Source organism: Schistocerca americana, chromosome 2 (assembly GCF_021461395.2).
Source record: "Schistocerca americana isolate TAMUIC-IGC-003095 chromosome 2, iqSchAmer2.1, whole genome shotgun sequence".
Classification (NCBI taxonomy): Eukaryota; Metazoa; Arthropoda; class Insecta; order Orthoptera; family Acrididae; genus Schistocerca; species Schistocerca americana.
In genome coordinates this window covers 641591402-641612550 of record NC_060120.1, presented here as the reverse complement: position 1 = coordinate 641612550, position 21149 = coordinate 641591402, and the positions used below count along the sequence as shown (strand labels likewise).

Below are 21149 nucleotides of genomic sequence, written 5' to 3'. Positions count from 1 at the left end.
GTGCCAGACGGAGCGTAAATGTTAACTAGTTGCAGGCCTCCGATAACGCACGAGATCCCCCTGCCGGTCGGTAGTCGTTGGACGCGCGTGGGCTCTTCTGCAGACTTATATAAAATAGCGGTACCACACCGAGCTTCCGGGTCGACATTATAAATGGCGGAATACCCCGTTAAAACATCAAGGCACACAACGCTCACTTCCTGCAGAAAAATAAAATCAAACCGACAATGTTGGATAAAATTTGCCAAGACTTGCAATTTCTGAGGAGCCGCAATACAGTTGATATTTAACGTGGCTATTTTAACCATGTGGCTACAGGACGCATGGGTGTAGGGCACACAGATAAATTTTTTGAAAGGGAGTCACCGGCAAGGTGCAGGCGCACCGGAGACGGAAAGCAGGGTACCGTGGCAGTTACATGTCTTCATCGCCCGCCCAGGAGAGCGGCGTAGGATTGGTCGTGTCTCCGTCCGACAGACTGCCGCCGGTAGGGTCACCCGACGCGATTTTCCTTGACGCGCGAGTCTGCGAATTGCGCTGTTTACGAGATTCCGTGTCAGTACTAATCTTTTTCGAAGGGGGTGAAATTTCCCGGCCGCCGGTACCCTTTCCTAGCATACCCTTAAGTTTCCGACTTTGTTCTCGCACACGTTTTTCTCGCTGCGTGGCAAAGTCAGTATCCTGCAACTTGGTCTTTACGTTCCGTACGGAGGCAACAGAGTGCTGTTCTACATCCATAACCAAGTTCTCCGCGTGAGGCGGAGAAAGGTGCAAGGTATTCGCTGGAGCAGTAATGTTACTGGGGGATGGGTTGGAGTCCGCGACCTTGTCAGGAGTGGCAGTAAGTGCACAATCCCCAGCAGGGATGTCCGACACAACAGGCACGGAAGTAGCAACATCACATGGGGAGGACGTTTGACACTGCAGAACCGTTGAGGCAGGCGCGGTGTCGCAAACGGCGACAGTAATAGCACCTGATGCCCGAATGCTCGAAACACGTTCATTAACAAGTGAAGTCACGGAAGTCGTCTCCTGCAACGGAGCAGAACTGTTGGTCGGACGACATTCAGTGCTAACGTCAGGGACATTGTCAACAACAGGCGTATGTGGAACAACAGGTACACTCGAAAGAATAGACATACCCGCTACAACCGGTTCACGAACTAACGAGTCAGCCGGTGGCGGAGAACCTCTAAGAAGGGCACCTGCGTAACTACCTGAGTTGTCTAGGGGCAACTGCACTGGGCGCCGACGGGGACAAGAATTCCGCATATGTTCAGTAGAATGACAGAGAGAACGCCCGCATCTCGTGGTCGTGCGGTAGCGTTCTCGCTTCCCACGCCCGGGTTCCCGGGTTCGATTCCCGGCGGGGTCAGGGATTTTCTCTGCCTCGTGATGGCTGGGTGTTGTGTGATGTCCTTAGGTTAGTTAGGTTTAAGTAGTTCTAAGTTCTAGGGGACTGATGACCTAAGATGTTAAGTCCCATAGTGCTGAGAGCCATTTGAACATTTGACAGAGAGAACACGTTGGAGGTTGGCCGGTGTAGGAGATGAAAGCCCTATGGCCGCCTATGATAACGAAGGACGGAATAGGTTTCTTTAAGTCCATCCGCACAGTAAGGACGCCGTTATCACATTGATAAACATACGCGGACGACCAATAATCTTTAGTGACAGCAAAGATAGTCCCATATAAACTTAATGCACGGCGAATTTCATCCAAGGGCACTTCAAAAGGCAGATGGAAAACCTTCACATTTCGTACACCATAACCGGCATGTAGAACCTGCACGTCACTAATAGTCCCATCAGCATGTTTAAACATCCGAACCCCGCCATTGACGGCCACCAAACGCTCACATAGTTCACTATCAAGGAGTTTCAAGAACACGGAATTAACAATAAAATCTAAATGAACACCGTCAAGCAAAGCTGGGTCTTCTTGGGTTGTCGGGTGTTCTGCCGGATATCAGCGTCGTACTTGCACGATATTTCGGTCACGTAGCTCGAGACCTTCATCAGGTGCGACCTGAGACTGCTCCTCGAGTGGACCTGGTCCAGTATTTATGCCTATGGACTTCCCCCTCCACCAACGGCTGCAGGCGCTTCCTCTGTGGTCCGCGCCCATTCCCTGCGACCTGCTGGAGCGTTGCTGCTCCGTTTTCCGTCCGCTGCGGTTCTAGGTGTTCCCTCCGCGGTCCGCGCCCACCAAACCCGCTCCTGGGGGTTTCATCTACGGTCTGGGGTACCAGGCGTTCCCCCTGCGGTCCGCGCCCGCTCACCACGACCTGTTGGAGCGTTGCCGCTCCGTTTTTCATCTGCTGCGGCTCTGGATGTTCCCTCCAGAGCCGCAGCAGATGAAAAACGGAGCGGCAACGCTCCAACAGGTCGTGGTGAGCGGGCGCGGACCGCAGGGGGAACGCCTGGTACCCCAGACCGTAGATGAAACCCCCAGGAGCGGGTTTGGTGGGCGCGGACCGCGGAGGGAACACCTAGAACCGCAGCGGACGGAAAACGGAGCAGCAACGCTCCAGCAGGTCGCAGGGAATGGGCGCGGACCACAGAGGAAGCGCCTGCAGCCGTTGGTGGAGGGGGAAGTCCATAGGCATAAATACTGGACCAGGTCCACTCGAGGAGCAGTCTCAGGTCGCACCTGATGAAGGTCTCGAGCTACGTGACCGAAATATCGTGCAAGTACGACGCTGATATCCGGCAGAACACCCGACAACCCAAGATGTCATTAGATCGCCGGGAAAGCCTGAAGAGTTACATCAAAGCTGGGTCTATTTGCAATTCCGATCGGATCCAACGATGTATTTCAAAAGCCGTGGGACGCGGAAATTCGCGAACAAACAACAACTGAATAGTATTGGACCGGTTGTACGACACCATTTTCCACAATAAATCCTTGAAAAACTTACAAAAAGAGAAGAAACACGCTGAGTACAGACACCAGGCCGCTGCAAACCACGACGACCAACGATGTAAACACAGCTGCTAGCAGAGCTCGAGACGGGCACGTCCGCTCGCCGCAACCACTCGGCCACCTCATCTGATGCATTGGAAACTGCGTCCCTCGTTAGTCCTTACGGAAAGAAGTCGTTTGTCGATTCGAAAACGCATCGTACTGTGGCTGGTGTTAACGCTGTAATGCCCTGCTGCAGTGCAGCTGACCAAGCTCCCACGCATGAATCATTTAATGATGGCATCTGTCCACGTCGGTATCCCATCGAAGGAAAGTAGTCGGCCCACTTACTTACTGCAGAAATAAGCACCGAATCGTCGTGTAGCGTTGTCTAATGCAAATGAGAGATGTCCTGTGCATTAGGTATAACGACTAGTGGAACTACGCGATTATCTCGATTCGCAACAATTATTTGTCACCTTCGATGACCTCATCGCTGATGTTGCTTTCAAGTTTCTTTCGAAGAGCAAACCACGTTCTTCGTAGCCGAATTGTGAGACCAGAGGCTCCTGCTGTTGGCGATGGAGCCAGGCCCTATCAGATCGCTTCCGTGTATGGCGGCCGGACGGAAAGCAAACTGTCGAAAGGCGACAGTTGTGCTACAGTTGGGGGTATTATAGGCTCGATACGTTAAAATGACTGCAAGAAGTAAGCACTTAAATATGTTTGAGAACGCACCGTTCCCAAACACCACCATGGTGCCAAACTTCGATTCGTTTTTAGATCTTGAGATGGTGTTTGATTCGAAAGACGTACGCTATCGAATGTTGTGTCCTTCCAATCGGTAGGCGGTTTAGTTTCGTATTTCTTACAGATGCTATCTGCCACATACACGTTCCGTTGCTACTACTGAGTGGCGTTTCGCATGTAGAAGGTGTGATCCGAAATGGGTGCTTAACGTAAAATTCTTCGACGAGGATGGGATTCGAACCCACGCGTGCAGAGCACATTGGATTAGCAGTCCAACGCCTTAACCACTTTTTTTTTTTTTTTTTTTTTTTTTAGGGCCTCCCTTCTCCCCTCACAGCCCTTCCAAACGCTCACCTTGCTTTGCCTTCTTCGGCTAGCCTCTTTGCTTTGTCGTTTTTATTATTATTATCATTGTTATTATGAGTCCATCCTTCTACCAACTTTTTTTTTACTTTTTTTATTGTATGTACTTTTTTATGTTTTTGATGCCAAGTCCTCATTTTTCTTACTTTTTGCGAGTGCTCGGCCACTTTTTCTTGTTTTGTATTTTTTTGTTTTTTTTATTTTTGTATTTTTTTTTATTTTTTATTTTATTTTTTTTTTATTTCGGCTTCTTAATTTTTTTTCTGTAAGCTGGATGTCTAAATTACCTTAGCTAACAGCAATGAGAAATAAATGTTTCTTCTTAATATTAATTAAAGGTAATGTATCTTCCTCTTGCTAATGGAAAGATGAGTACGAGGGTTATTCCAAAAGTAAGGTCCGATCGGTCGCGAAATGGAAACGACTTTGAAAATCCGATAAAGCTTTGCACAGATGTGTTGGGTAGTGTCTCTAGTATAACCCCAGTTAGCATCACGTCGCTCTTCTCATTTCTGAGCTCGCAGTCAGTGCGTAAAGATGTCTAGAAAATAGTGTCTGCCGCCAAGTACGAGGGCCTGGTGAGAAATTTCGCCTGAAGCTATGCAGCCAACATTACATAACTGTCGTGCTGTTTCGTCTTCACGACAATTCTCAGCCGCATTCTGCAGGGGCAATGAAGATGCTCCTGCATCGTTTTCAAATGGAAATGTGAGATTACCCACAATACAGTCCGCAATTGTCTCCCCCTGAGTTTCATCTCTGGTCACATGAACCGCTGTCTTTGAAGACAACATTTTGACACAGACAACGAGGTGTAGGCCAGCGTGGAGAATTGGCGGAAAGCACTGGCGGCTGCCTTCTATGATGAGGCTATTGAAAAGTTGGTACAACGCTATGACAAAAGTCTAAGTCAGAACGGCGACTACGTAGAGAAGTAGCTGAAAGGTGTAGCTAATTGTTACAAGTAAAACATTTCTGATATTCACTGTGGTTTCAATTTGGCAATCAATCGGACCTTACTTTTGGAATAACCCTCGTATATTAAAATAAACTGATACGTGAAGTCTCTCATCTTCATAAGGAAAACATAAAATCTTGCAACCCCTTGAAGAACGTTTTTTTTTAGAACTTAAAACTTCTCCGTGTATGGCATAAAATAATTAAAAAACAAAAAAAAATTACAATACATAAAACTTGATGTCTAATTTCTTCATGAGGATATAGTCCTGTGCGTCTTGCCACGGACTTGATTTCTTTTCTGCTGTGTCTCGTGAAAGGATCGAAGACATTCCGGTTCCAGGTATCTGTAATCGTGCAAGGCTGACATCTCTGAATTCCGTACCAATCTTAATCTGTCTATTGTTCTCTGTTTAATTTTATTCCATGATTCTATTTAGGAAGCATGCGTAATTTTTTTTGTAGTCTTTTGTCCGCATGAGATGATGGTGCTGAGTCGTTAGATACACCCAATAATCTTCTTTGCTTTTATTTTCTGCCTTCAAGATATAGTGCACAGTGTGCCCTTTTAGCCAGTTAACAGCATTTCTTTTCGTATCAGGGTATGGCACTGCGTCTGGAGTCAGAAAATCTGCGGCGGTGAAAACGGTTGGAGATGTTCTGTTAACGGTCGCTAATTTCTGCTTAACTATATGCCATATGTCTCTTACTCTTTCACACACGAATCGGTGTTCTTCAGTGTCAAGAAGGTTACATGACGCGCACAAGGGCGAATTTGTGAGATGTATAACGTGCAATTTGGAATTAGTTGAAATTTTCCTGTTGACTGCATTATACCAAGTTGCTTTCACCTTAGAGGGTAAGTTCCGATCGTCGATATTTTTCCAAATTGCAGACCAGTCGTTGTTGGGGTATTTTCTTTCAATAATATTTCCGTCCTTAGCTTCCATCAAATATGTATAGATGTCCTTTACTCTCTTCAACTGCTGTTCTGAGAGCCTCGAGGAGATATAACTGTACTCAACGAGAAAAGTTTTCAGGTGACAAAGACCAGCTGGTATATGCTTCACATCTATAGGCGGCTGCATGCTTGTTGGAGCAATTTCATTCAGCAAGTGGGCCGTTAAGCTGTCGGGCATCTGTTTCCATTGCTTGCACATTCGACACACATATAACGCTCGTGACCTGTAACTGACATCAACAAGGTTTAAACCTCCTTTCCTTGTTGGGAGTGTTAGTGTATTGAACTTCACTTTGAAAATGTTGCCTTGGCATACAAAGCTTCCTATCGCGGATAAAATTCTTCTGGCTGTTTCTAATGGCATCGGAAAAGCTTGGACAACATAGTTAAGTTTGGATGTTATGTACACATTTACTAGTTTGATTTTCTGTATCTCGTCCAGTTGCCTCATACTGTTTCCTTGTACAGATGCTCGTATGCTTGCAAGTAGTTTTTTATAATTGACGGCAATAGTGTGTTGGATGTTGCTCCTAAATTCAATACCCAAACATTTCAATGTGGATACTTCCGTCAATTGTCCCCGATTTTGCATGGATATTCCTCTGCCTAGGTTCATGATGCCTGACTTCCTTTTATTTAGTTTGGCGCCAGAAGCAAGTTCATATGTGTGTAAAATCTGAAGAGCTTTCGCCACTTCATCTTCATTTATAACCAGGACGCCCACATCATCTGCGTAGGCGTTGCACACTATTGTCTTGCCGTGTATATGCAGTCCTTGCAGGTGATGCGTGAGTGTCGCGAGGAGAGGTTCGATTGCTATTGCGAAAAGGGCCATTGACATTGGGCAACCTTGACGTACGGATCCAGTCAATTCAATCTCTCTACTTAGTTGTCCGTTTATCATTATTCGTGCTACACTGTTTTTCAGAATTTGTTGAATAATCCTCACGAATCGTGGTGGGAATCCCATTACTTCCATGATACCAAGAAGATACTTATGATCGACCCTATCAAACGCCTTCTCGAAGTCTAATGACACTAAAGCACATTTTATTCGGCATACATTTGCGGTTGATATTATATCCCTATATTCGCATATATTCTGATAAATGTTTCTATCTTTGCCTACACATGTTTGGTACGTGCCAGTTACAGAGTTAATAACCATTTTTATTCTTCTTGCTAATACGCGGGCCATAATTTTGTAATCACTGTTGAGTAATGTTCTGGGCGAAGGTTTTCAATCGCTTTGCTAAGTGAGTTTTTAGGAATTAGAACTAAGATCCCTTCAGGAAATTCTTTGGGAGCGGCAACAGTGCCACTCATGATTTCGTTGTACATACATAGCAACTTGCTTTTCATTTGTGGCCAGAACACTTGGTAGAATTCCACGGGGATACCGTCAGGTCCTGGAGACTTATTTTTAGGACTCTGTGCTATTGCGTCTTTCAATTCGTCCTCTTCTATTTCGGCCATGAGATTTTCTACTTGCTCTGTACTAATTCGTCCTGATACGTTTCTAACAAGATCACGCCGCGCCTCGTCGACGGTAGGTTTGGTGGACATCATATCTGAGATATATTTATGAACAGCGTTTTGAATTTCATGCTGTTTTGTGTGCCTGGTCCCATCAGGTAACTTAACTTCTGTCAGTATTTTTCTGTTTCCTCTCTTATTCTCGCGCATTACATGGTACATAGCCGTTTCTTCCCCTTCGACAATGTTGTGTAGTCTCGCTCTGACTTTAAAACCTTCTGACTGTCGCCGCTTCAGCGCCAAAAGTTTTGCTTTGACTTTCTGAATCCGGCTAAAGTTCTCCATTAATCGTGTGTCCAAGGTGTACAGGTCTCTAAGGCAGCTAAAATAAAATTCAGTCGTCTTTTTAATCCAGAAACTTTTCTGTCGCGAGTAATCCATCAGCATTCTTCTTATTTTAGGCTTCGCACATTGTAACCACCAAGCTATGGCAGAACTGTATCGCGGGAATCGTTTCTCGCATTCTAGCCACACATTAGTAAATGCTACGCGACATTCCTCATCTTGGAGATGTGTAATGTTGAGTTTCCATATGCCCCTCGCTCGGTAAGTCTCTTGTTTTTCCAAATTTACTGTGGTGATGTACGCGGCATGGTCAGAAAACATAGTGGGCCAGACCTCAGACTGGAGTACATGGTTCTTAAGGTTGGACGACACGTAAATTCTGTCTAGCCTGCTTGCTGAGTGACTGTTAAAATATGTGAAACCGGCCTGTGCGCCATGGGTATGTTCCCAGGTATCGGTTAACTGCATTTGGTGGACTATTCTTTCCAGTTCTACGGACTTGTTGAAATTCGGTGTCTGGTCTTTCGGGCTAAGTACAGAATTAAAATCGCCGGCTAGGATTATATAATCTTGACGTGTACCGAAGAGATGAACGATTTCCCTTCTAAAAAAATCCGCTCTAGCACGCCTGTGATTGTTGCCTGACGGTGCATAAACGTTGATGATGCGGGCATTGTTAACAGTCACTGCAACCCCTCTGCTGTTTTCAAGTTTTGCTATTTGTGTGACACGGATGCCTTCTTTCGTGAGAATTGCGGTTCCCAGCTCTGCACCGTAACCGGGGTTTATTGTGGCGTTGTATCCACGTATCTTCTCTAATTTAATATCTGTTACTTCCTGTAACAGTAGTATATCAACGTCAGCAGCGTATAGAAAGTCTTGCAGATGTTGTAAATGCAGGGAGGAGCGTATCTTATTAATGTTCAACGTAGCGATTTTGTAGGCTTGCGCTGCGTTCATATTGTCCTATTCATTACCGAAGTCAGTATTCGTCATACGAAGTGCTGTCGGAGGAAAATCCTTTTTCACATGTATGTTCCGGCAATGATGTATTCATCGTGTTCAGTTGATCTCTTGGGACAGAAGTCTGTTCCGTTCCTCCAGTTTCGTTCAATTCTTCATCTTGATGCATTTCATCCGATTCATCAGCCCAGGTTTTGTGTTGATTAGCTTTCGATGTCTCTTTTTCTGCATTTCTAGTATCAGGGAAAACCTTGTCTGCATCGAAATTTACTATCAGCTTCAACCTCTCGTTTGACGACTGCTCCGTTGACATGGGGCATGGTGTATTTGATTTGGCTTGCAAGAGGTCAGGTGCTTGCATACTCAGAACCGGATTACGATGTTGTTCTTCATGCAGTTTGTTGCTAATCTGCTTTGCTTTTTCTCGCAAAGGGGGTGCCAGTTGTTCAGCTCCCTTATGAGCTAGTCTCCTCTTTTTATGTTTCCTTGGAGGACTGACTCTTGGGGAGGTTTCATCGTTTTCCATTACATCTTGGGTTTCTTGCGCTCGGTCTTGTTCTCTGGCAAGTGATGGGTTGATTTCCTTGTGGTTTTCTGGAGACTGCTCATTCTGAAGGACTATAACCGGTTCAGGAGTTTGTTCTATTTGAACAGTGATATTTGGTTCGTTTTCTTGACTCTTTGGCTGTGTTGTCCCCATCGAGGCGCTAACTTCCATTATCACTTCATTGTCGCGAGCTGCATCATCCTGGGTAGCGTCCCGAGTAGCGTCAGGAGCGTCACGCGTATGGAGTTGTCCAGCGGCTGCCGCTGCGTAAGTTAACGGCAACGTTGACATGGCCGGGGGTCTCACTGCTGCGCCCGCAGGTAGCTGGGCCACTCGGCGTTGTATACACTGCGAGCGGACATGGCCTGTGCCGCCGCAAGACGCGCAGGTTCTTGGCTGCCCATCATATATTACTATAGCCCGATAACCACAAACATTTATATACGAGGGTATGTGCTTGTGTAAATCCACTCGCAGTTGCCTGATACCATTCAAGACGGGGAACTTGTGAGCAGCAGACCACTTTTCTGCAAAATTGCTAATTATTCTCCCATAAGGAGCTATCACGGAATTGATCTGCTCAGCGGTGATTTCAAATGGTAGCTCAAAGATACGGACAGTTCTTAATCCAAAGCCAGCATGCGTAACACGAACTTCACTAACATTGCCATCGTGATGTTTGAACTTAAATGTTCCGCCACTAGATTCAACAATTTTGTCACACAATTCCGTGTTTTTAAGCTTGACATACACAATACTACTCACAATTGAAAGGTGAATACCTATAATATCCTCAAAAGAAATTTTCACAACTTCTTCTAACCACGTCTCAATTTCGAACGATTTCGGTCTCTGCCCTTTCTGGTCAAAAACAAATTTCAATGTGTCTCTCCTATTAGGCTGATCCATCTCTCCTTCTAATATGAATCCATCAAGAGTCTCAAACAACGCAGTAACTACTGCAACAGACGCTTGACTTACCGAGCGGAGCGCAGCAGACCGCAGCGCACAGCACACGCCGGAGGTCCGCACACCACGGCCGCCAAAAGCCGACTGCCCACTCGGCCACCTCGTCTGACGCATCGGAAACTGCGTCCCTGGCTAGTCCTTACGGAAAGAAGTCGTTTGTCGATTCGAAAACGCATCGTACTGTGGCTGGTGTTAACGCTGTAATGCCCTGCTGCAGTGCAGCTGACCAAGCTCCCACTCATGAATCATTTAATGATGGCATCTGTCCACGTCGGTATCCCATCGGAGGAAAGTAGTCGGCCCACTTACTTACTGCAGAAATAAGCACCGAATCGTCGTGTAGCGTTGTCTAATGCAAATGAGAAATGTCCTGTGCATTAGGTATAACGACTAGTGGAACTACGCGATTATCTCGATTCGCAACAATTATTTGTCACCTTCGATGACCTCATCGCTGATGTTGCTTTCAAGTTTCTTTCGAAGAGCAAACCACGTTCTTCGTAGCCGAATTGTGAGACCAGAGGCTCCTGCTGTTGGCGATGGAGCCAGGCCCTATCAGATCGCTTCCGTGTATGGCGGCCGGACGGAAAGCACAGTTGGGGGTATTATAGGCTCGATACGCTAAAATGACTGCAAGAAGTAAGCACTTAAATATGTTTGAGAACGCACCGTTCCCAAACACCACCATGGTGCCAAACTTCGATTCGTTTTTAGATCTTGAGATGGTGTTTGATTCGAAAGACGTACGCTATCGAATGTTGTGTCCTTCCAATCGGTAGGCGGTTTAGTTTCGTATTTCTTACAGATGCTATCTGCCACATACACGTTCCGTTACTACTACTGAGTGGCGTTTCGCATGTAGAAGGTGTGATCCGAAATGGGTGCTTAACGTAAAATTCTTCGACGAGGATGGGATTCGAACCCACGCGTGCAGAGCACATTGGATTAGCAGTCCAACGCCTTAACCACTTTTTTTTTTTTTTTTTTTTTTTTTTTTTTTTTTTTTTTTTTTTTTTTTTTTAGGGCCTCCCTTCTTCCCTCAGAGCCCTTCCAAACGCTCACCTTGCTTTGCCTTCTTCGGCTAGCCTCTTTGCTTTGTCGTTTTTATTATTATTATCATTGTTATTATGAGTCCATCCTTCTACCAACTTTTTTTTTACTTTTTTTATTGTATGTACTTTTTTATGTTTTTGATGCCAAGTCCTCATTTTTCTTACTTTTTGCGAGTGCTCGGCCACTTTTTCTTGTTTTGTATTTTTTTGTTTTTTTTTATTTTTGTATTTTTTTTATTTTTTATTTTATTTTTTTTTTATTTCGGCTTCTTAATTTTTTTTTCTGTAAGCTGGATGTCTAAATTACCTTAGCTAACAGCAATGAGAAATAAATGTTTCTTCTTAATATTAATTAAAGGTAATGTATCTTCCTCTTGCTAATGGAAAGATAAGTATATTAAAATAAACTGATACGTGAAGTCTCTCATCTTCATAAGGAAAACATAAAATCTTGCAACCCCTTGAAGAACGTTTTTTTTTAGAACTTAAAACTTCTCCGTGTATGGCATAAAATAATTAAAAAAAAAAATTACAATACATAAAACTTGATGTCTAATTTCTTCATGAGGATATAGTTCTGTGCGTCTTGCCACGGACTTGATTTCTTTTCTGCTGTGTCTCGTGAAAGTATCGAAGACATTCCGGTTCCAGGTATCTGTAATCGTGCAAGGCTGACATCTCTGAATTCCGTACCAATCTTAATCTGTCTATTGTTCTCTGTTTAATTTTATTCCATGATTCTATTTAGGAAGCATGCGTAATTTTTTTTGTAGTCTTTTGTCCGCATGAGATGATGGTGCTGAGTCGTTAGATACACCCAATAATCTTCTTTGCTTTTATTTTCTGCCTTCAAGATATAGTGCACAGTGTGCCCTTTTAGCCAGTTAACAGCATTTCTTTTCGTATCAGGGTATGGCACTGCGTCTGGAGTCAGAAAATCTGCGGCGGTGAAAACGGTTGGAGATGTTCTGTTAACGGTCGCTAATTTCTGCTTAACTATATGCCATATGTCTCTTACTCTTTCACACACGAATCGGTGTTCTTCAGTGTCAAGAAGGTTACATGACGCGCACAAGGGCGAATTTGTGAGATGTATAGCGTGCAATTTGGAATTAGTTGAAATTTTCCTGTTGACTGCATTATACCAAGTTGCTTTCACCTTAGAGGGTAAGTTCCGATCGTGGATATTTTTCCAAATTGCAGACCAGTCTTTGTGGGGGTATTTTCTTTCAATAATATTTCCGTCCTTAGCTTCCATCAAATATGTATAGATGTCCTTTACTCTCTTCAACTGCTGTTCTGAGAGCCTCGAGGAGATATAACTGTACTCAACGAGAAAAGTTTTCAGGTGACAAAGACCAGCTGGTATATGCTTCACATCTATAGGCGGCTGCATGCTTGTTGGAGCAATTTCATTCAGCAAGTGGGCCGTTAAGCTGTCGGGCATCTGTTTCCATTGCTTGCACATTCGACACACATATAACGCTCGTGACCTGTAACTGACATCAACAAGGTTCAAACCTCCTTTCCTTGTTGGGAGTGTTAGTGTATTGAACTTCACTTTGAAAATGTTGCCTTGGCATACAAAGCTTCCTATCGCGGATAAAATTCTTCTGGCTGTTTCTAATGGCATCGGAAAAGCTTGGACAACATAGTTAAGTTTGGATGTTATGTACACATTTACTAGTTTGATTTTCTGTATCTCGTCCAGTTGCCTCATACTGTTTCCTTGTACAGATGCTCGTATGCTTGCAAGTAGTTTTTTATAATTGACGGCAATAGTGTGTTGGATGTTGCTCCTAAATTCAATACCCAAACATTTCAATGTGGATACTTCCGTCAATTGTCCCCGATTTTGCATGGATATTCCTCTGCCTAGGTTCATGATGCCTGACTTCCTTTTATTTAGTTTGGCGCCAGAAGCAAGTTCATATGTGTGTACAATCTGAAGAGCTTTCGCCACTTCATCTTCATTTATAACCAGGACGCCCACATCATCTGCGTAGGCGTTGCACACTATTGTCTTGCCGTGTATATGCAGTCCTTGCAGGTGATGCGTGAGTGTCGCGAGGAGAGGTTCGATTGCTATTGCGAAAAGGGCCATTGACATTGGGCAACCTTGACGTACGGATCCAGTCAATTCAATCTCTCTACTTAGTTGTCCGTTTATCATTATTCGTGCTACACTGTTTTTCAGAATTTGTTGAATAATCCTCACGAATCGTGGTGGGAATCCCATTACTTCCATGATACCAAGAAGATACTTATGATCGACCCTATCAAACGCCTTCTCGAAGTCTAATGACACTAAAGCACATTTTATTCGGCATACATTTGCGGTTGATATTATATCCCTATATTCGCATATATTCTGATAAATGTTTCTATCTTTGCCTACACATGTTTGGTACGTGCCAGTTACAGAGTTAATAACCATTTTTATTCTTCTTGCTAATACGCGGGCCATAATTTTGTAATCACTGTTGAGTAATGTTACTGGGCGAAGGTTTTCAATCGCTTTGCTAAGTGAGTTTTTAGGAATTAGAACTAAGATCCCTTCAGGAAATTCTTTGGGAGCGGCAACAGTGCCACTCATGATTTCGTTGTACATACATAGCAACTTGCTTTTCATTTGTGGCCAGAACACTTGGTAGAATTCCACGGGGATACCGTCAGGTCCTGGAGACTTATTTTTAGGACTCTGTGCTATTGCGTCTTTCAATTCGTCCTCTTCAATTTCGGCCATGAGATTTTCTACTTGCTCTGTACTAATTCGTCCTGATACGTTTCTAACAAGATCACGCCGCGCCTCGTCGACGGTAGGTTTGGTGGACATCATATCTGAGATATATTTATGAACAGCGTTTTGAATTTCATGCTGTTTTGTGTGCCTGGTCCCATCAGGTAACTTAACTTCTGTCAGTATTTTTCTGTTTCCTCTCTTATTCTCGCGCATTACATGGTACATAGCCGTATCTTCCCCTTCGACAATGTTGTGTAGTCTCGCTCTGACTTTAAAACCTTCTGACTGTCGCCGCTTCAGCGCTAAAAGTTTTGCTTTAACTTTCTGAATCCGGCTAAAGTTCTCCATTAACCGTGTTTCCAAGGTGTACAGGTCTCTAAGGCAGCTAAAATAAAATTCAGTCGTCTTTTTAATCCAGAAACTTTTCTGTCGCGAGTAATCCATCAGCATTCTTCTTATTTTAGGCTTCGCACATTGTAACCACCAAGCTATGGCAGAACTGTATCGCGGGAATCGTTTCTCGCATTCTAGCCACACATTAGTAAATGCTACGCGACATTCCTCATCTTGGAGATGTGTAATGTTGAGTTTCCATATGCCCCTCGCTCGGTAAGTCTCTTGTTTTTCCAAATTTACTGTGGTGATGTACGCGGCATGGTCAGAAAACATAGTGGGCCAGACCTCAGACTGGAGTACATGGTTCTTAAGGTTGGACGACACGTAAATTCTGTCTAGCCTGCTTGCTGAGTGACTGTTAAAATATGTGAAACCGGCCTGTGCGCCATGGGTATGTTCCCAGGTATCGGTTAACTGCATTTGGTGGACTATTCTTTCCAGTTCTACGGACTTGTTGAAATTCGGTGTCTGGTCTTTCGGGCTAAGTACAGAATTAAAATCGCCGGCTAGGATTATATAATCTTGACGTGTACCGAAGAGATGAACGATTTCCCTTCTAAAAAAATCCGCTCTAGCACGCCTGTGATTGTTGCCTGACGGTGCATAAACGTTGATGATGCGGGCATTGTTAACAGTCACTGCAACCCCTCTGCTGTTTTCAAGTTTTGCTATTTGTGTGACACGGATGCCTTCTTTCGTGAGAATTGCGGTTCCCAGCTCTGCACCGTAACCGGGGTTTATTGTGGCGTTGTATCCACGTATCTTCTCTAATTTAATATCTGTTACTTCCTGTAACAGTAGTATATCAACGTCAGCAGCGTATAGAAAGTCTTGCAGATGTTGTAAATGCAGGGAGGAGCGTATCTTATTAATGTTCAACGTAGCGATTTTGTAGGCTTGCGCTGCGTTCATATTGTCCTATTCATTACCGAAGTCAGTATTCGTCATACGAAGTGCTGTCGGAGGAAAATCCTTTTTCACATGTATGTTCCGGCAATGATGTATTCATCGCCTTCAGTTGATCTCTTGGGGCAGAAGTCTGTTCCGTTCCTCCAGTTTCGTTCAATTCTTCATCTTGATGCATTTCATCCGATTCATCAGCCCAGGTTTTGTGTTGATTAGCTTTCGATGTCTCTTTTTCTGCATTTCTAGTATCAGGGAAAACCTTGTCTGCATCGAAATTTACTATCAGCTTCAACCTCTCGTTTGACGACTGCTCCGTTGACATGGGGCATGGTGTATTTGATTTAGCTTGCAAGGGGTCAGGTGCCTGCATACTCAGAACCGGATTACGATGTTGTTCTTCATGCAGTTTGTTGCTAATCTGCTTTGCTTTTTCTCGCAAAGGGGGTGCCAGTTGTTCAGCTCCCTTATGAGCTAGTCTCCTCTTTTTATGTTTCCTTGGAGGACTGACTCTTGGGGAGGTTTCATCGTTTTCCATTACATCTTGGGTTTCTTGCGCTCGGTCTTGTTCTCTGGCAAGTGATGGGTTGATTTCCTTGTGGTTTTCTGGAGACTGCTCATTCTGGAGGACTATAACCGGTTCAGGAGTTTGTTCTATTTGAACAGTGATATTTGGTTCGTTTTCTTGACTCTTTGGCTGTGTTGTCCCCATCGAGTCGCTAACTTCCATTATCACTTCATTGTCGCGAGCTGCATCATCCTGGGTAGCGTCCCGAGTAGCGTCAGGAGCGTCACGCGTATGGAGTTGTCCAGCGGCTGCCGCTGCGTAAGTTAACGGCAACGTTGACATGGCCGGGGTCTCACTGCTGCGCCCGCAGGTAGCTGGGCCACTCGGCGTTGTATACACTGCGAGCGGACATGGCCTGTGCCGCCGCAAGACGCGCAGGTTCTTGGCTGCCCATCATATATTACTATAGCCCGATAACCACAAACATTTATATACGAGGGTATGTGCTTGTGTAAATCCACTCGCAGTTGCCTGATACCATTCAAGACGGGGAACTTGTGAGCAGCAGACCACTTTTCTGCAAAATTGCTAATTATTCTCCCATAAGGAGCTATCACGGAATTGATCTGCTCAGCGGTGATTTCAAATGGTAGCTCAAAGATACGGACAGTTCTTAATCCAAAGCCAGCATGCGTAACACGAACTTCACTAACATTGCCATCGTGATGTTTGAACTTAAATGTTCCGCCACTAGATTCAACAATTTTGTCACACAATTCCGTGTTTTTAAGCTTGACATACACAATACTACTCACAATTGAAAGGTGAATACCTATAATATCCTCAAAAGAAATTTTCACAACTTCTTCTAACCACGTCTCAATTTCGAACGAATTCGGTCTCTGCCCTTTCTGGTCAAAAACAAATTTCAATGTGTCTCTCCTATTAGGCTGATCCATCTCTCCTTCTAATATGAATCCATCAAGAGTCACAAATAACGCAGTAACTACTGCAACAGACGCTTGACTTACCGAGCGGAGCGCAGCAGACCGCAGCGCACAGCACACGCCGGAGGTCCGCACACCAAGGCCACCAAAAGCCGACTGCCCACTCGGCCACCTCGTCTGACGCATCGGAAACTGCGTCCCTCGCTAGTCCTTACGGAAAGAAGTCGTTTGTCGATTCGAAAACGCATCGTACTGTGGCTGGTGTTAACGCTGTAATGCCCTGCTGCAGTGCAGCTGACCAAGCTCCCACTCATGAATCATTTAATGATGGCATCTGTCCACGTCGGTATCCCATCGGAGGAAAGTAGTCGGCCCACTTACTTACTGCAGAAATAAGCACCGAATCGTCGTGTAGCGTTGTCTAATGCAAATGAGAAATGTCCTGTGCATTAGGTATAACGACTAGTGGAACTACGCGATTACCTCGATTCGCATCAATTATTTGTCACCTTCGATGACCTCATCGCTGATGTTGCTTTCAAGTTTCTTTCGAAGAGCAAACCACGTTCTTCGTAGCCGAATTGTGAGACCAGAGGCTCCTGCTGTTGGCTACAGTTGGGGGTATTATAGGCTCGATACGTTAAAATGACTGCAAGAAGTAAGCACTTAAATATGAATGAGAACGCACCGTTCCCAAACACCACCATGGTGCCAAACTTCGATTCGTTTTTAGATCTTGAGATGGTGTTTGATTCGAAAGACGTACGCTATCGAATGTTGTGTCCTTCCAATCGGTAGGCGGTTTAGTTTCGTATTTCTTACAGATGCTATCTGCCACATACACGTTCCGTTGCTACTACTGAGTGGCGTTTCGCATGTAGAAGGTGTGATCCGAAATGGGTGCTTAACGTAAAATTCTTCGACGAGGATGGGATTCGAACCCACGCGTGCAGAGCACATTGGATTAGCAGTCCAAAGCCTTAACAACTCGGCCACCTCGTCTGACGCATCGGAAACTGCGTCCCTCGCTAGTCCTTACGGAAAGAAGTCGTTTGTCGATTCGAAAACGCATCGTACTGTGGCTGGTGTTAACGCTGTAATGCCCTGCTGCAGTGCAGCTGACCAAGCTCCCACTCATGAATCATTTAATGATGGCATCTGTCCACGTCGGTATCCCATCGGAGGAAAGTAGTCGGCCCACTTACTTACTGCAGAAATAAGCACCGAATCGTCGTGTAGCGTTGTCTAATGCAAATGAGAGATGTCCTGTGCATTAGGTATAACGACTAGTGGAACTACGCGATTATCTCGATTCGCAACAATTATTTGTCACCTTCGATGACCTCATCGCTGATGTTGCTTTCAAGTTTCTTTCGAAGAGCAAACCACGTTCTTCGTAGCCGAATTGTGAGACCAGAGGCTCCTGCTGTTGGCTACAGTTGGGGGTATTATAGGCTCGATACGTTAAAATGACTGCAAGAAGTAAGCACTTAAATATGAATGAGAACGCACCGTTCCCAAACACCACCATGGTGCCAAACTTCGATTCGTTTTTAGATCTTGAGATGGTGTTTGATTCGAAAGACGTACGCTATCGAATGTTGTGTCCTTCCAATCGGTAGGCGGTTTAGTTTCGTATTTCTTACAGATGCTATCTGCCACATACACGTTCCGTTGCTACTACTGAGTGGCGTTTCGCATGTAGAAGGTGTGATCCGAAATGGGTGCTTAACGTAAAATTCTTCGACGAGGATGGGATTCGAACCCACGCGTGCAGAGCACATTGGATTAGCAGTCCAACGCCTTAACCACTCGGCCACCTCGTCTGACGCATCGGAAACTGCGTCCCTCGCTAGTCCTTACGGAAAGAAGTCGTTTGTCGATTCGAAAACGCATCGTACTGTGGCTGGTGTTAACGCTGTAATGCCCTGCTGCAGTGCAGCTGACCAAGCTCCCACTCATGAATCATTTAATGATGGCATCTGTCCACGTCGGTATCCCATCGGAGGAAAGTAGTCGGCCCACTTACTTACTGCAGAAATAAGCACCGAATCGTCGTGTAGCGTTGTCTAATGCAAATGAGAAATGTCCTGTGCATTAGGTATAACGACTAGTGGAACTACGCGATTATCTCGATTCGCAACAATTATTTGCCACCTTCGATGACCTCATCGCTGATGTTGCTTTCAAGTTTCTTTCGAAGAGCAAACCACGTTCTTCGTAGCCGAATTGTGAGACCAGAGGCTCCTGCTGTTGGCTACAGTTGGGGGTATTATAGGCTCGATACGTTAAAATGACTGCAAGAAGTAAGCACTTAAATATGAATGAGAACGCACCGTTCCCAAACACCACAATGGTGCCAAACTTCGATTCGTTTTTAGATCTTGAGATGGTGTTTGATTCGAAAGACGTACGCTATCGAATGTTGTGTCCTTCCAATCGGTAGGCGGTTTAGTTTCGTATTTCTTACAGATGCTATCTGCCACATACACGTTCCGTTGCTACTACTGAGTGGCGTTTCGCATGTAGAAGGTGTGATCCGAAATGGGTGCTTAACGTGAAATTCTTCGACGAGGATAGGGTTCGAACCCACACGTGCAGAGCACATTGGATTAGCAGTCCAACGCCTTAACCACTCGGCCACCTCGTCTGACGCATCGGAAACTGCGTCCCTCGCTAGTCCTTACGGAAAGAAGTCGTTTGTCGATTCGAAAACGCATCGTACTGTGGCTGGTGTTAACGCTGTAATGCCCTGCTGCAGTGCAGCTGACCAAGCTCCCACTCATGAATCATTTAATGATGGCATCTGTCCACGTCGGTATCCCATCGGAGGAAAGTAGTCGGCCCACTTACTTACTGCAGAAATAAGCACCGAATCGTCGTGTAGCGTTGTCTAATGCAAATGAGAGATGTCCTGTGCATTAGGTATAACGACTAGTGGAACTACGCGATTATCTCGATTCGCAACAATTATTTGTCACCTTCGATGACCTCATCGCTGATGTTGCTTTCAAGTTTCTTTCGAAGAGCAAACCACGTTCTTCGTAGCCGAATTGTGAGACCAGAGGCTCCTGCTGTTGGCTACAGTTGGGGGTATTATAGGCTCGATACGTTAAAATGACTGCAAGAAGTAAGCACTTAAATATGAATGAGAACGCACCGTTCCCAAACACCACCATGGTGCCAAACTTCGATTCGTTTTTAGATCTTGAGATGGTGTTTGATTCGAAAGACGTACGCTATCGAATGTTGTGTCCTTCCAATCGGTAGGCGGTTTAGTTTCGTATTTCTTACAGATGCTATCTGCCACATACACGTTCCGTTGCTACTACTGAGTGGCGTTTCGCATGTAGAAGGTGTGATCCGAAATGGGTGCTTAACGTAAAATTCTTCGACGAGGATGGGATTCGAACCCACGCGTGCAGAGCACATTGGATTAGCAGTCCAACGCCTTAACCACTCGGCCACCTCGTCTGACGCATCGGAAACTGCGTCCCTCGCTAGTCCTTACGGAAAGAAGTCGTTTGTCGATTCGAAAACGCATCGTACTGTGGCTGGTGTTAACGCTGTAATGCCCTGCTGCAGTGCAGCTGACCAAGCTCCCACTCATGAATCATTTAATGATGGCATCTGTCCACGTCGGTATCCCATCGGAGGAAAGTAGTCGGCCCACTTACTTACTGCAGAAATAAGCACCGAATCGTCGTGTAGCGTTGTCTAATGCAAATGAGAAATGTCCTGTGCATTAGGTATAACGACTAGTGGAACTACGCGATTATCTCGATTCGCAACAATTATTTGCCACCTTCGATGACCTCATCGCTGATGTTGCTTTCAAGTTTCTTTCGAAGAGCAAACCACGTTCTTCGTAGCCGAATTGTGAGACCAGAGGCTCCTGCTGTTGGCTACAGTTGGGGGTATTATAGGCTCGATACGTTAAAATGACTGCAAGAAGTAAGCACTTAAATATGAATGAGAACGCACCGTTCCCAAACACCACAATGGTGCCAAACTTCGATTCGTTTTTAGATCTTGAGATGGTGTTTGATTCGAAAGACGTACGCTATCGAATGTTGTGTCCTTCCAATCGGTAGGCGGTTTAGTTTCGTATTTCTTACAGATGCTATCTGCCACATACACGTTCCGTTGCTACTACTGAGTGGCGTTTCGCATGTAGAAGGTGTGATCCGAAATGGGTGCTTAACGTGAAATTCTTCGACGAGGATAGGGTTCGAACCCACACGTGCAGAGCACATTGGATTAGCAGTCCAACGCCTTAACCACTCGGCCACCTCGTCTGACGCATCGGAAACTGCGTCCCTCGCTAGTCCTTACGGAAAGAAGTCGTTTGTCGATTCGAAAACG

At 45.1% G+C, this 21149-nt stretch overlaps 5 non-coding genes across 5 annotated transcripts; all 5 read right to left on the bottom strand.

The window, feature by feature from the left end:
- Positions 1–17704: 17704 nt before the first annotated feature.
- Trnas-gcu lies at positions 17705–17786 on the bottom strand. Its single transcript has one exon. It is a non-coding gene; the product is annotated as a tRNA-Ser (tRNA).
- Positions 17787–18528: 742 nt separating this feature from the next.
- Positions 18529–18610, bottom strand: Trnas-gcu. The gene has a single exon. It is a non-coding gene; the product is annotated as a tRNA-Ser (tRNA).
- Positions 18611–19352: 742 nt separating this feature from the next.
- Positions 19353–19434, bottom strand: Trnas-gcu. Its single transcript has one exon. It is a non-coding gene; the product is annotated as a tRNA-Ser (tRNA).
- A 742-nt stretch (positions 19435–20176) lies between these two features.
- Positions 20177–20258, bottom strand: Trnas-gcu. Its single transcript has one exon. It is a non-coding gene; the product is annotated as a tRNA-Ser (tRNA).
- A 742-nt stretch (positions 20259–21000) lies between these two features.
- Positions 21001–21082, bottom strand: Trnas-gcu. Its single transcript has one exon. It is a non-coding gene; the product is annotated as a tRNA-Ser (tRNA).
- Positions 21083–21149: the final 67 nt, after the last annotated feature.